This window comes from Arvicola amphibius, chromosome 8, assembly GCF_903992535.2.
Source record: "Arvicola amphibius chromosome 8, mArvAmp1.2, whole genome shotgun sequence".
Lineage (NCBI taxonomy): Eukaryota > Metazoa > Chordata > Mammalia > Rodentia > Cricetidae > Arvicola > Arvicola amphibius.
Genome location: NC_052054.1, coordinates 55,687,773 through 55,702,188, shown reverse-complemented (window position 1 = coordinate 55,702,188; position 14,416 = coordinate 55,687,773). Strand labels below are relative to the sequence as shown.

At 41.1% G+C, this 14,416-nt stretch overlaps 2 protein-coding genes across 5 annotated transcripts in view; one reads left to right on the top strand and one right to left on the bottom strand.

Annotated features, from left to right (window-relative positions):
* Atg5 (autophagy related 5) overlaps nucleotides 1-6,379 on the bottom strand; it is a 112,999-nt gene extending 106,620 nt beyond the window's left edge. Inside the window, exon 1 of one of the 4 annotated variants that reach the window (XM_038340278.2) lies at nucleotides 6,097-6,379. The gene's annotated coding sequence lies outside the window, so the exon portion shown is untranslated. The remainder of the gene's footprint in view (nucleotides 1-6,096) is intronic. The other 3 variants (XM_038340276.2, XM_038340277.2, XM_038340280.2) reach the window with 3 other exon arrangements.
* Nucleotides 6,380-6,702: 323 nt separating this feature from the next.
* Nucleotides 6,703-14,416, top strand: part of LOC119820939 (zinc finger protein 253-like) — a 32,847-nt gene continuing 25,133 nt past the window's right edge. Inside the window, exon 1 of the mRNA XM_038339675.1 lies at nucleotides 6,703-6,723. The gene's annotated coding sequence lies outside the window, so the exon portion shown is untranslated. The remainder of the gene's footprint in view (nucleotides 6,724-14,416) is intronic.

Below are 14,416 nucleotides of genomic sequence, written 5' to 3'. Positions count from 1 at the left end.
CTTCAATTCCTGACTCCAGGTTCTTGCCATAACTTCCCTTCAAGAAAGACTGCGATTTCAGGACACAAGGCTGAAATAACCCTCCTTAAGCTTCTTTTAGTCATGGTGTTTTATCACAGCAATAGGATGGAGCTAAAGATGCCCTACATACAAGAGTATGAGACCAGCCTAGACTACATGGCAAGGCTCTATTTCAAAAAGACAAAAAACATTTCAGGGAGTTCCTAACTGTGCCTTGCTTCTGCTTATCGCAAAATTATCACAAAGCTGAAACTGCCTCTAATGAGCGCACATTAGGAACTGTATATATTCCAACAGAAGACACCGCATCAGTAAAGATGAGAATGCAGAAACAACAGGTGCAACATTTTAGTAAACTTCTGCCTGGGAATATTCTGTGAGAATTAAACATGGAAAAGCTTCAGTATTACAGATGTCCCCATCCCAGATACTTCAAAAGTCCCAATATCCTTTTCCTGTGGAATGAAATTAATGCTTGAGTCACAAAGTTGTTCCAGAGGAAAAAACATAGAAGGTATTTGATACAGTAACAGACACGTGGCAAATGCTAGAAAATGCAAGCAAATCTGTAGAAGCTCAACAATCATGTCACATGAAAAGCAGTGGGAGTATCAATTCCTTCCAGCAGCTCCAGAGACTCTGCGAGTTCTGAGAAAGGTGAAATGGGACAAGAATCTCAGAGATGGGCATGAAGGGCAAGCCTGGAGGTAAAGAGGTTAACTGGGAGGCAATTTAGCAACTGAAGCATAATAACATGCATGAGTGCTGAACCTACAATGTTTGTAGTGGGCTGATCGGAGACAGATATATACATTCCCAAGGAAGAATAACTGGAAAAAAATGACTGAGGAATGAAAAAAAAGTAAGGGAACTTTTAAATGTGGACAGCAGGCAATACAGGTAGGTACAGATCACACACATGATTTTAAACACCACACTTCACTCATTAGTTGTAGGACTAAACAAACTCACTCCTCTTTGAATCTTCCATCTGTAAAATGAAAGCAACTGCAGTACTCAGAGGGCACAGATGCAGGCACAGGTGTTTCACGTGTTTAGCAGCTCAATGACCAGTTTACATACCTGGTATGTACTTTCTTCATGCTCCTATGGACAATCTGATGAACACACCCTCTTTAGGCCAAGAATTCTCTCTAAAACAACTTCTTCTTTTAAGAGTTAGCTTAATATCAATGCTTTAGGAAGTACTCCCCTAAAGCAACTTCCAGCCTAATTGTTTCAGTATCTTACACTAGGAGGCATTTCAATTTTCAGTTATGTATCTCGCCTCTCTCCACAATAAACTGGGAGTTCTCTGACAGAGAAGACAAAAATTAAATAATGTCTACCTTCTTATTCCCAATTAGCACATCTGAAAATTTGCAAATTTTGCTAAATGAAGAGAGAACGATCACACTGACCTAGCTACTTAATAAGCTCTTCCAGCAGGTTGTAGTGGTGTATGCCTTTAATACCAGTGCTCAGGAGGCAGAGGCAGGCAGACCTCTGTGTGTTAGGGGTCAGCCAGGCCTACATAGTAAGTTCCAGGACAGTCAGGGCTACAAAAGGTAACAGTCTCAATAAAACCAAAACAAGAAAGAAAAAAAAAAAAACTCTTCCACCTAACTGCTTCTCTAAATCAATCAATCAATCAATCAATCAATCAATCAGCCAGCCTGTCTGTCCGTCCGTCCATCCATCCATTCTTGGCTTTTGAAAACAGGGTTTCTCTGTAACAAAACTTGCTGGGATTAAAGGCATGCATATGCTAAGTCACCGTTAATTCAATTTTGAAGATACAGAAATTCCAAAGTATGATGAAAACTTCTAGAAGTAATCCTTTTTCTTTCTTTAGATTTTTTTTTCTTTTTTTTTTTTTTTAAAAGATTTTACTTTATGGGCTATTAAGACTGATTACCAGGTAGACAGATGTACTTTCAGCCAAGTCTGATACTTTGAGTTCATTTCCGAGACTCCTCTTATGGCAGGAGGAAAAACCTCACTCCTGAACACTGCCATGTGAATGTGTGAAACCATACAGAAACACATATAAAAAAGTGCATCCATACAATAAGTGGAGGCCAAAAGAGGTCATCAGATCCCTCAATTTGAGTTACAGGCATTTGTTATTGTATGGGTGCCGGGAATAGAACTCTGGTCTTTAATGATATGAGCGAGTGTTCTTAAGTGCCATCTCTCCAGCCCTGTACATATTCTGAAGGACAGTAGTTTTTGACTATTCTATTTCTAGAGTTCAGTGCTTCACACACAATTCTCAATCAACAAGCTAATCATGTGCTTCTCTAAAGTCACTTAGCAAATACACAGCAAGATAAACAATCAACAGTTCCTTTAACATAATCTATAAGGAAGGGCTAACGCACTATTACTTGGGGCTATTTTTGTTGAAAAAGTCTCAACTACCTAGGAATTATTTAAAATACATAATCCTTACTAGAATGTTTGTGAAAAATGAAAAATAATATATGTTGTTGAGGTCTAGCAAAGCAGGTCTATAATCCCAAGCATTGCAGGAAGATCACAAGTTCAAAGCCTACCTAGGCTATAAGGTGAATTCAAGGCTAGGGATATATTTCAGTGGTAGAGTGCAACTGGGCCACAGACCCACGATTTAGCACAGCTGACTGATGATGTAAATACTACTGAGACAATAAATTCAGTACATACACAACATCACTTGCCAAAACCAAAACATGGGCCTAAACCATCAAAGTCCATAGTCCTGGGAAAGTTGATAAATGTACTAACCTTGCTTTTTTGGCTTCCATAGTTCTTCTAGTTAACTGTCCTTGTTAACTGAAGTATGCCAACTCAGGACATTTTTTTTTTGTGTGTGATTAAAAGCTCACCCTAAGAAAGGCTCAGGCTTTTCAGGGATCCCGAACACCCAGTGTAGTCACCAGCTGGGTAATGAAGAGTTTCTATTGGCTTAAACCAATGTCTAAGCAATCCTCTCGGGTGAATATGCCACAAAAGCACTTACTTGGGGAAGACATAAAAGGATTTCGGTTCCATTACCAAGGCTGAAGAGAAAGATTATCACAGACAGTGGCTAGTCTCTCCAGAAATTTACAAACAGCTTGAAACGAGTGCCCCTAAATTCCTCCAGTCCACTGTCTCACTTGCCGTTATCTTCCCTATCCCCATTTTCCTATATCACTTAATCACATCTTCAAATTTCCCAATCTCTTTCCTTTTCCTCAGCTCATGACCATGATTTCTAGTTTCCCTTTTAAACTATGAGGTTCAGTCATCCCAAGTGGGGTGGAGGGGGGTGGATTTAGATTTACTGAACTGTACCACTCTGGGGTGTGGAGTGAGAAGAGATCCTGCCTTCTCTCCTTATCTCTCGTCTTTCTTTGTCTTAAAGGAAAAGGCCCCCAGGACATCTTTCGAAGGACTTTAAACACCACGTATACTTCTTACAACTTCCAGCTTAGACTTCTAAGCTTGTTTCACAAGTATTTTCTCACACACTGGCACTGACATGTGTAAAATTGAAAATGACCTCAGACCTTCCTCCTCCCCAACACTGTCTCCAGTGTTACAGTAAGTAGCAAATCCTTTTTTTCTGTTGCCCTGCCCACACAGTTTACAACCATTCCTAACCATCCTAACTACTCCAGTTTAGAAGCAAATCTAATCATTCCAACCACACCCGACCCAAGCCACTCTGACCTTTATTTCTGCAGTCAACATGGCAATCGGATCATTTCAAAGCCCAACCAGGATCAATTTGCCCCTGATTCAAACTTATCTCATAAAAAGTAAAAATTAGAGCTAGGTCATGTCGGCAAACACCTTTAATCCCAGAGCTTGGGAAGCAGAAGTGAATCACAGAGTACAAGGCTAGCCTGGTCTATGGAGGAAGTCTCAGGACAGATAGGGCTACACAGAGAAACTCTGTACAGGAAGGAAGAAAAGAGGAAGGGAGATAGGGAGGGAGGGAATTATGTTTAATTCCATCCTTCAGAAAGCAGTGACACATGGATCTCTGTGAGTTCAAGTCAAGCCTGATTGACAAGGAGAGTTCCAGGCCAGTCAGAGCTACAGATAGGACCTGACTTTAAAAAAGAGGAGGAGGAGGAGGATGAGGAGGAGGAGGAGGAAGGCGGAGCTGAGTATTATGAAGAAGATCTTTATGCTGTTTACTTAAGATTTCATTGCACTTCTTCTTCTGTTTTCTTCTTCTTTCTTCTTCTTCTTCTCCTGCTCCTCAGCCTTCGGTCGCCCTCTCCTTTTCCTGCCGTCCTTCCTTCTCCTTCCTTCCCTTCCTTCCTTCCTTCCTGCCCTCCCTCCCTCCCTCCCCCTCCCTCCTCATCCCTCCCTCCCCCTTCTTTTTTTTGTCTCGTCGGATTAGTAGTTAAGAGCACTGGCGGCTCTGGGAGAGACCTGGGTTTGGGTCCTAGTCCCACATGGTGCTTTACAACTTTTGCTAATTCCAGTCCTATAGATTTCGTTGGTGGGCACTAGGCATAAATATGATGGACATACATTTATGGAGGCAAAACACCCAAATACATTAAAAAAAAAACTGAAGCTTTTACAAAGTCACACAGGACCTTGCCTCATCTCATCTGAGTACTACTCTTCTCCCCTCCCCATCCGCTCATTCTTCTCCAATGGAGCTAGCTACTATACCCAACGGCCTTTCCATATGGCACCTTCATGACTTTTAGCTCCACACAACTATTTTTTCTGCACCCACCAAGATCTCGGATGCACACCACCAGCCTTGCCCCACCCATCCATTTCACTGGATTTTCCTTTCCCTAGAACCTTTCATCACCTAGCATATACTTTTTCTTCCCCTAGACAAAAGCACATTCTATCACCTGGCTGATCTGAACTATGTAGACCAGACTAGCATTCTGAGTACTAGGATTAAAGACACATTTTGTGTCTCTCTCTCTCTCTCTCTCTCTCTCTCTCTCTCTCTCTCTCTCTCTCTCTCTCTCTCTCTCTCTCTCTTTCTTTTTGACATAGGGATCTTCTGTAGCCAAGGCTGGCCTCCAACTTAAGGCAAGCTTCCTACCTCAGCTTCCCAAGAATAAGGATAACAAGCTTGAACCACCACAGCTTGTTTTGCTCTGTTTCCCAGATAGTTTGGTGTTGTGCTGCTCAGGATAGAAGGCCAGGGCTTTGTGGATGGTAGGTTGTTTGGGGCTTTGGAGGGGTGGTTTCTGTGTGTTTGAGAGTCTTAAGATCTCCAGAATGGCATCAACCTCACTGGGTAGCCAGGGCTGGACTTAACTTCTGATTCTCTTGCCTCCACCTCCCCAATACTAGAATTGAAGGAATGAGCCACAACACTGGGCTCAAAGTACATTTAAACTTAGTGTAACATTCTCACCTCTCACACCTACTACTGTAAGGCCAATATCGGTGCTATCAAATTCAATTCAAACAATATGTCTAATGAAGTCAGAATATTTCTACCAGACCAAATATTTGGTATCAAGGACCCAAGAGACTTATCAAGTGAATTTTATATGGTTTTGGCTAGGCATCTGCTGTTTGATAAATTCCGAGTTCTGATTAATGAAAACATGCTGCTTCCTTTAAAAAGTTACATGCTTCGGGAGAAAAATCTCTAAGTCTCCCAGCTTCTTAGGTTCCTCATGTCTGCGTAGGCTTTGAGAAAAAGCCAAAGAAACTAACTAAATAAAAGTGTTCTACTAACAGAGAATGCCTTTGTTAGCATTAAGGACTATTATTAAACTGAGACTAAAAGAATGGCACCGAAGATAAATAGCTTGGAGTAAATACTACGTTTGAATAGAACTGATATGCACCAAAGTAACTGCGATTTAAATACCTCTCACGAGAAATCCAAGTTCTTAACTTGAATTTCCGACTCCACGCTACAATTCCTACCTTAGTAAGGAACTGACATACTTCTCAAAGGGACAGCTAGGTGGTCCAAGGGCTCTGGGGCAGTGACTAGCCAACCGCGCCTCCGCCCATCGCCACCTCCTCCCCCGCCATCTCCCCGGGTGTGCCCCAGCCGGCCGCTTACCCGCAGCCCTCGCCCAGCCACCCTCCGCCACTCACATTCGCGCCCCGGACACACAGGAGCCCTACCCGAAGTGCCCGCTCTGCTCCGGCTTCCCACCGCGGGGAAGACGCTCAGTCGGGCTCTGCCTGCCTGACTCACTCTGTTCTGCAGAGCCGCAAAAGCAGAACTCCCAAGGCTGCGCAGCCGCACAAATCGCCGCCAGCGGGGTCAGAGCGAGCCCCGCATGCACTTCCGCCCTCCGAACCAAAGCGCACCCGACCCACAGCGCCCGGAGCCCACCGCAAGTCCAGTGGCCCTCGGCGCCGAGAGATGGCGTCACGAAACCCACGTGGCCTGCGCTCCGCCCTCCGAGTTCTGCCCCCCCATTAGGCCTGAGCCGCTTCTGAGCATGCGCAGACGGTTCAGCGCGCGCCCGACTTCTGAGAACCGGGAAGGATCCTGAGACGTGGGCTGCCTTGGTAGCAGAAGTTTCTTCTTCCTCACAAAACAGTATCGTAAAAACGTTACTTTAAAGAGTGATTGGCACGGTTTTGTTGGTTTAGAGACAGGACGGTGGTCTCCAACGGTGGCTGCAGCGGGTCTGGAACTTACTTGTATCTTAGGTTTTGCAGCCGCTTAAGTACTGGTACGGCAAACCCAAGCCACCACACCTAGCTTTCAAGGTACATCAAATCCATTTGCTCAGTAGATCCTCTTCTCTCTTGTAAAACCACAGTAGGCATTAGTGGCTGTATTTAACCTGAGATGCTAAAAGCCCTGAATCCTCCCTACCCATTCTACTCTTAATTGCTTTGAAAATAAATAATAAACTTACCCCCAAGGAGTACTTAAACTGAGTCTATACAAAAGTCTTACAAGAACTTGGAGGGTTTCTTTTCTTTCTTTTTTTCACCCAGTGGATGGGATTAACACTCCTCTTTTGTGATATCCCCTAAACCCTGGAGGAAATGATGTCCCTTTTATGACTGAGCATACAACAGCCGTTTATTCTCAGCACTTTGACCCGTTAATGAGTCTCTGCAGTAACCACTGTCCATTGCAAAAAGAAGGTTCTTTAACCTAAACCGGCATCAGCAGTGATAGGGCACATATTAGGATATCGATTTAGAAATAAAATGGTCACCTTTTAGCAACAGAAGAGCAGAGCTTCCTTACCTGGACCTACGACCTACCCAACCATGTTTGTTCTGACTGCTATCTTTAAAACAAATGAATAATTAAGTAGCTATATAGATTAATCACTACCTTTTTCAAAGGTATTATTTACATAGTTATAGAATTATTTTTGCACTGAAATTAGTTTTTTTCTCAATGTATCTTGTTTATAGTTTACCCTCCCTCTACTCCTACTTCCTCTCTACCTCTCCTGCCCTTGAGATACATTTCCTCTCAGGCTTCTAAGAGATAACAATCAGACAACAAAATATAATAAGGTGAACCAAAACCTAGCATATTGAAGTTGAACAGGGAAACCCAACCGAAGGAAAAGAGCTCCAAGAATATTTTTGGTAAGATGGCCATTATTGCTATGTTAATCCTACTGATCCATGAGCATGGGACATCCTTCCATCTTTTGATGTCTTCTCCAATTTGTTTCTTCAAAGACTTGAAAGTTCTTGTCATACAGGTCTTTCACTTGCTTGGTTAGAGTTAACGCAAGGTATTTTATTTTATTTGTGGCTATTGTGAAGGATGTTGCTTCCCTTATTTCTTTCTCAGCTCATTTATCTTTTTCAGTTAATCTTGTATCAAGGCACATTGCTAAAGGTGTTTAGCAGCTATAGGAGTTCTCTGGTACAGACAACTGCTTACCACAGACCCAGAAAGACAAACATGGAATATACTCACAAGTGGATATTAGTTGTAAAGTAAAGGATAACCATGTTATAGTTAACAGACCCAGAAAGGCTAGGTAACAAGGAGGGCCCAAGGTGGGACTTTCAGCGCTAGGACTGAGACTCAGGTCCAACCACACTACCTTTGACCTACAATCTTGCCTATGAGAAATGGGGTGGGGATGGAGGGTAAAGGTGGTGTGGAGATTGTGAGAGTGGCCAACCAGTGACTGGTCCAGCCTCAGACATATACCATAGGAGTGAGCCCACCTCTGTCACTGCCTGGAGTGCCAGGACCCAGAGGCTGGGTGACCCAGAGACTTAGGGTAGAAACAAGCACACTTATGAAAAAATGCAATGTAATTCTGCCTAATGATATTTGTGACACTCATAGATTGGTGACTAACGCAATTGTCAACAGAGAAGCTTCACCAAATACCTGATGGAAACAGATGCAGAGACCCACAGCCAAGCATTGAACTGAGATTAGGGAATCCTGCTGAAGAGAAGGAAGGTCAAGGACATCACAAGGGAACCCACAGAAACAACTAACCCGAGTTCATAGGCGCTTACAGAGTCTAGACCACAAGCCAGGGAGTCTAACCTAGGCCCTCTACATATGTGTGACAGCTGTGTAACTTTGTTTACTTTTGGAAATCCTGGCAGTGGGAGCAGGTGTTGTTCCTAATGCTTTGGCTGGCTTTTGGGAACCTATTTTCCATACTGGATTGACTTGTCCAGTCTTAACACAAAGGGAGGAGCTTAGTCCTACCTCAACTTGATATGGTGTGCTTTGTTGATAACCACTGAAAGCCTGCCCCTTTCTGGACAGAAACAGGAGGAGTGGGTGGGAGCGGCAAAGGGGAGGTGGAGGGAGTGAATGGGAGGAAAGGAGGGAGGGGAAACTAGTCAGATGTAAAATAAAACAATAAATTTAATCAAAAATGAGTCGAAAGAGTAGACAGAGTCAGAGAGCCACTTAGTTGTTCTCATAGTCAGGAGCCTCATAAAAATATTAAGCTGAACGCAGCACCTTAGACCGCTAATTGTTGATGTATGACTTAAGGAAAAGTAAGGGAATAAACTTTCATCTGCTGTTTTGTTGGAGCCAAGTATTTAAGAGAAGGGAAAATAATTTTAAACTTAAAAGTATGTTCCTATTACCTAATGCTGATACTATCTTTGCATAAATGAATAAATCTTTTTTTCAAAAAAAATTAAGCTAACAGCCATAATATATATGCAGAGGACCTAGTACAGACCTCTGTAGGCCCTGTGTTTGATTGATGCTTTGATCTCTGTGAGTTTATATGCACCTTTCTTAGTTAATTCCGAGGTTTTATTCTTTGGTGTCCTCCATTTCCCCAGGCTCCGCTCCAATATAAAATATCTGTTGGAGATCTCTATTAGACTTTTTCTGCATAATGTCTGACTGTTGGTCTCTGCATCTGATCCCATCTGCTGCCAGAGAAAGCCTCTCTGATGATGACTGAAAAAGGCACTGATCTATAAGTGTAACAGAATATCATTAGGAAGCATTTTGATTATTATTATTATTATTTCTTTAGACCAGTAGTCTTTGGTTTTACACTGGATCTCTAGGCTCTCTAATCTCGGGTTCTTGGTTGCCTAAGCAGTGGCATGTATAGGTTCCTTCTCAGGGAATTGGCCTTCACTCAAATTAGACATTGGTTGGCTACTCCTGCAAGTTCTGTGTCAACATTTCCCTAGCATATTTTGCAGGCAGAACAGATTGTAGGTCAAAAGCTGGGATAGTGTCCTCCTTTCTCTTTCAGTAGCCTGCAATGTACCTTCCTGAACCAAAGAGTTTAAAACTTAGGAGTGAAGGTTCCATGTAATCACTACCTCGAGTTCTCCATATTCAATGAGTTGTGTTGATGTTGTCCTCAGCAATGATGCCTCCACTGTCAGTTTTTGGAAAGCAATTCTTTGTGTTAACAACAGCCTGGATCGTTTGGGGATTTCCATGGGATCTAATTGGTCAGTAACTCAATTGAATACAACTCAACCCTACCACTGGAAGCCTTGCCTGGTTACAAGAGATGGCCAGATGAGACTCTAGCCCCATTACTAGGAGTCCTCATTATGATCACCTTCAAAAATTGCAGGAAGTTTCTGCTGTACTATGTTTCCACATCACCCGCCAAATACCCCCAATTCCAGCCACCTTTCATTAAGCCTCCTTCTGCCTACCCTTCTCCAGTCCCCAGTCTGCTCATAAAATCTGTACTATTTCCCCCTCACAGGTAGAAACATTTGCCAGCCCCACCTCCTCTTTATCTACTCACTCTGGGTCTGTGGATTGTAGTTGGTTATCATTTACTTAACAGCTACTGTCCACTTAAAAGTGAATATACACCATATTTATCTTTCTGAGGATAAATTTCAGGATAATTTTTTCTAGTTCCACCCATTTTGCCTGAAATTTTATGATATCATTTCTTAAGAGTTGAGTAAATATACCACATTTTTAAATTTCCATTCTTCTGCTGAGAGACATCTAGATTGTTTCAAGTACCTGACTGTTATGAACAAAAGCACAAAATTATGGTAGAATAAATATCCTTGTGTTAGGATGGAGCATCCTTTGGGTATATGCCCAAGATTAGTATAGCTAGGTCTTGAGTAGTTTTTTTTAACTTTCTGAGGAAGGGCCATATTGATTTTCAGAGTAACTGTACTAGTTTAGTTTTCTCCCATGGAATGAGAAATGTTCCCTTTTTCCACATCCTCTTGAGCATGAGCTTCAATATTGGGGCTTTGAGTACGCAGCCTTAGCACCTTCTCAGGGTCCATCTAAGATTTGCTATGGCAAGTGAAAACCTAGCTAATTGGATCTGAGGGTAAGTGGAAAAATCAACATGTATGTTACCTCTACATGTTCTTTATTCCTTGGGTGAAGAAACAGTGAGAAGAAGAAGGGGTGATCTCCACCACATTTAGTTTTTACAGACATAGTTAAAAAATTCCATAGGCAAAGATGATTGTATGCATTTCAGAATCACAAAAAGGGCAGGTGGAACCTGACAAAGCAGTGCTCCAAAACAGGTGACATTACCCAGGAAGGGCCAGCACCCAAGGGAAAATACTTGGCATTCCAAACCATTAGATAAAGTTACTAAACATCCTTGAACCCCAGATGCCCACTCATCGTCTGATATTTTTGAAATTCAGCTGTTTGTTAGCAAGAGTAATTCTGGGGAATTGACTCTATATACATTTTATTGTTAGAATAAAGAGGAATGTTATACCTCTAAGGCCTCATGGAAGGTCATTCTACTGCCCATAAAGGAGAAGTTAAGCTGCTGAGATATATTGGGAATGACCCTATTTTGAAGGGTACGGTTATGGATTCATAAGGTTTTTACAGATTGGACAGTGACTTTTCCTAAAGACAAGTGTTCCCAAGTTTCTGAACTGCTGAATGAGTTTCTCCATGTGGATGTGTACACATACACTTCTTATGGATTACTCTAATACATCTGTCAGATGTACATTCATTGTATATTCTTGTAGGTTCCAACACTGCAACTTGTATATTGATCTTATTCATTCTAACAGGTGTAATGTGTGTAGTGTGAGCTGCGGGCAGGCCTGCTTTTCATCCTGCCTGGCTCACGCATGGTTAGCTTTTCACCCGAAATAACAATACACAAACTGTATTCATTTAAACACTGCCTGGCCCATTAGTTCCAGCCTCTTATTGTCTAATTCTCACATCTTGATTAACCCATTTCTAATAATCTGTGTAGCACCACGAAGTGGTGTCTTACCGGGAAAGATTCAGCATATCTGACCTGGTGGCTGACTTCATGGCGACTGTCCCAGAGAGGAGAGGCAGGGCAATTGCCCGAGGCATCTGCCTCACTTCCCTTCTTCCCAGCATTCTGTTCTGTCTACTTCACATATCTAAATCCTGCCCTATCAAAGAGCCAAGGAGTTTCTTTATTAACCAATGAGAGTCCTCCATCAAATATAGAATCAAAATAGTTTTGATTTGCTGTTCCCTGATGGCTAAAGATGTTGAACATTTCTTTCAGTGTTTCTCAGTGATTTCATGTTCCTCTACTGAAACTTTTTTGTTTAGATCTGTACCCAATTTTTTAATTAGATTGTTTGGATTTTTGATATCTACTTTCTTGATTTATTTATATATTTTGGATATTACTCCTCTATTGGATGTGGAGTTGGTAAAAATCTTTCTTATTATGTAGTCTACAGCTTTGTTTGATTTATTATAGTGATATTTTATTTATGTCTTATAAATAAAGCTTTTCTGAAGACTGGAAGGTAAAACTAAGCCAGTAGAGGCCAGACAGTGATGTCACACACTTTTAATCTTAGGATTTGGGAGACAGAGCCAGATGGATTTCTGTGATTCAAGGCCATCATGAGCTACACAAGATTATTACAAAAAGAGATCCAGGTGGTGGTGATGGTTCACACATTTAATCCCCGTACAAGAGAGTCACATGCCTTTAATCCCAGCAATAGAAAGGAATATAAAGCTGGATAAGAAAGAAACTCCCTTTAAGTCTGAGTATTTCTTAGAGGTAAGAGCTCTCTATTGGCTTGGCTGCCATGCTTTTCTGATCTTAAGGTTGAACCCCAATGTCTGTCTCTGTGTTTTTGATTATTTGTACTACATTTGGCACCCAGCATTTAGGGTGTGAATTCATGAAAAAGTCACTGGCACAGGCTGTAAATACATGTGGGACTATTGTCCCACCCAGCTTAGCTTTCTATTCTTTCTGGTTATTCTTTTTCTATTCTCTCTGGTTATGGGCTCTCTCTGAACCTACTTCTTGGTTGTTGCCAAACTAGGTAGCTGTCTTGAAATCCAGTCAGGCTTTTACTGTTCTGTGTAGCATTAATAAGCCTCATATCTTCATCAACATCATCGGTAGATTTGGTAAGACAATTGAAAATTCTTAAAGGGAGAAATTACTTAAAAGAAAATTTTTTGGCCACATTCATTTACATTTTGAAAAAAACATTAAAATGGAGGGATTTGGGTCTTTGTATAATAAAAAGCTAGACAGTTTGAAAATTGAAAAATTAAATGAGAGGATATCTAATTTAGATGGAGTTTCTGTAATGCCAATTGTAAACATCAGCTTTATAATTTTTGTCTTATCACTAAAAACATTGGTTAACCTGAGTACTAAGATACCAGCCTTAGAAAAACCTAATAAAACAGATCACAGACGTATTCAAATACAGACAGAGGAATTTAATGGAGAACTAATTACAGCATTTGGCAATTCCTGTAAGGTTACTGGTTGGTTGTCTGAAAACCTTAGGCTGTTTCTTTCTATTCTTATAATGTAATGCTGTAATTAGTTCTCCATTAAATTCCTCTGTCTGTATTTGAATACGTCTGTGATCTGTTTTATTAGGTTTTTCTAAGGCTGGTATCTTAGTACTCAGGTTAACCAATGTTTTTAGTGATAAGACAAAAATTATGAGTTACAGCTAACTGGACTCCTGTGTTAATTTTAGATTTAAGGAGATTCAAGGAAGCACTAATCTTATATGACATGCATTCACCATTTGTAAAGCAAATGTTAAACTCATAGTCAGTTTGTAATAGAGTTATCCTTAATGACTGAATAGATTTGATTAAAGGCATTTTAGAGCCTGATCCACAGTTATGTTGTACCTGGTTCAGAGAAAAGTCTGAGGTTATTGAACAACAGAGTAAAGTTAGAGGTAGATCAATCTCCCAAGATCAAATTCTTGGAGAAGTAGGCTACACTACTTTAGAAAATCAAGCTGCATATGATGAGCACACCCTGGATTTATGCCATGCAGTGGCTTGCAATGCTTGGGACATAATTGGAGAAATGAGAAAGAAAATTGAGTCATTTACTAAAGTTATACAGGGCCCAAAGGAAGCCTTTATAGATTTCTTACAAAAATTCAGATCAGCAGTAAATAGAATGATATCAAATTCAGAAACCAGTCAAATAATAATCAAATAGCTGACTTTTGAAAATGCTAATTCTCTATGCAAAAGGATAATTAGGGTATTAAAGGCAAGGTCAGCGCCTTAGGAGGAATGGATCTGAGATACAATTACTATTGAATCTCATGACCATGATGATGCATGAATAAGAGAGGTTATCTAGAGGTTTGAGGAAAAATTGAAACATCAAATGTTATCATTGTGACAAACAAGGTCGTCTTAAAAGGGGCTGTAGACAGGTCATACCTAAAAACATTATTTTTTCTAAGAATAATCCATTGAGAATGCCCCTCTATTCTTGACTATGCAGAAGGAATTGCAAAGACAGTCATTGGACTAAGGATTGGAGGTCAATGAAGAATATTCATGGTAATTTTTTGCCATTGAGAAACTTCATGAAAGGCCTCTCTTAGGCCCCCTTGCCAGATCTGGTTCAGTTGTTTCTTGCCATTGTAGAGTAAAGTCCTTCCCAGGGCAATTAAAGAACCTAATACTTATTGTAAGAAATCATACTTCTCTGGATAATAAAAC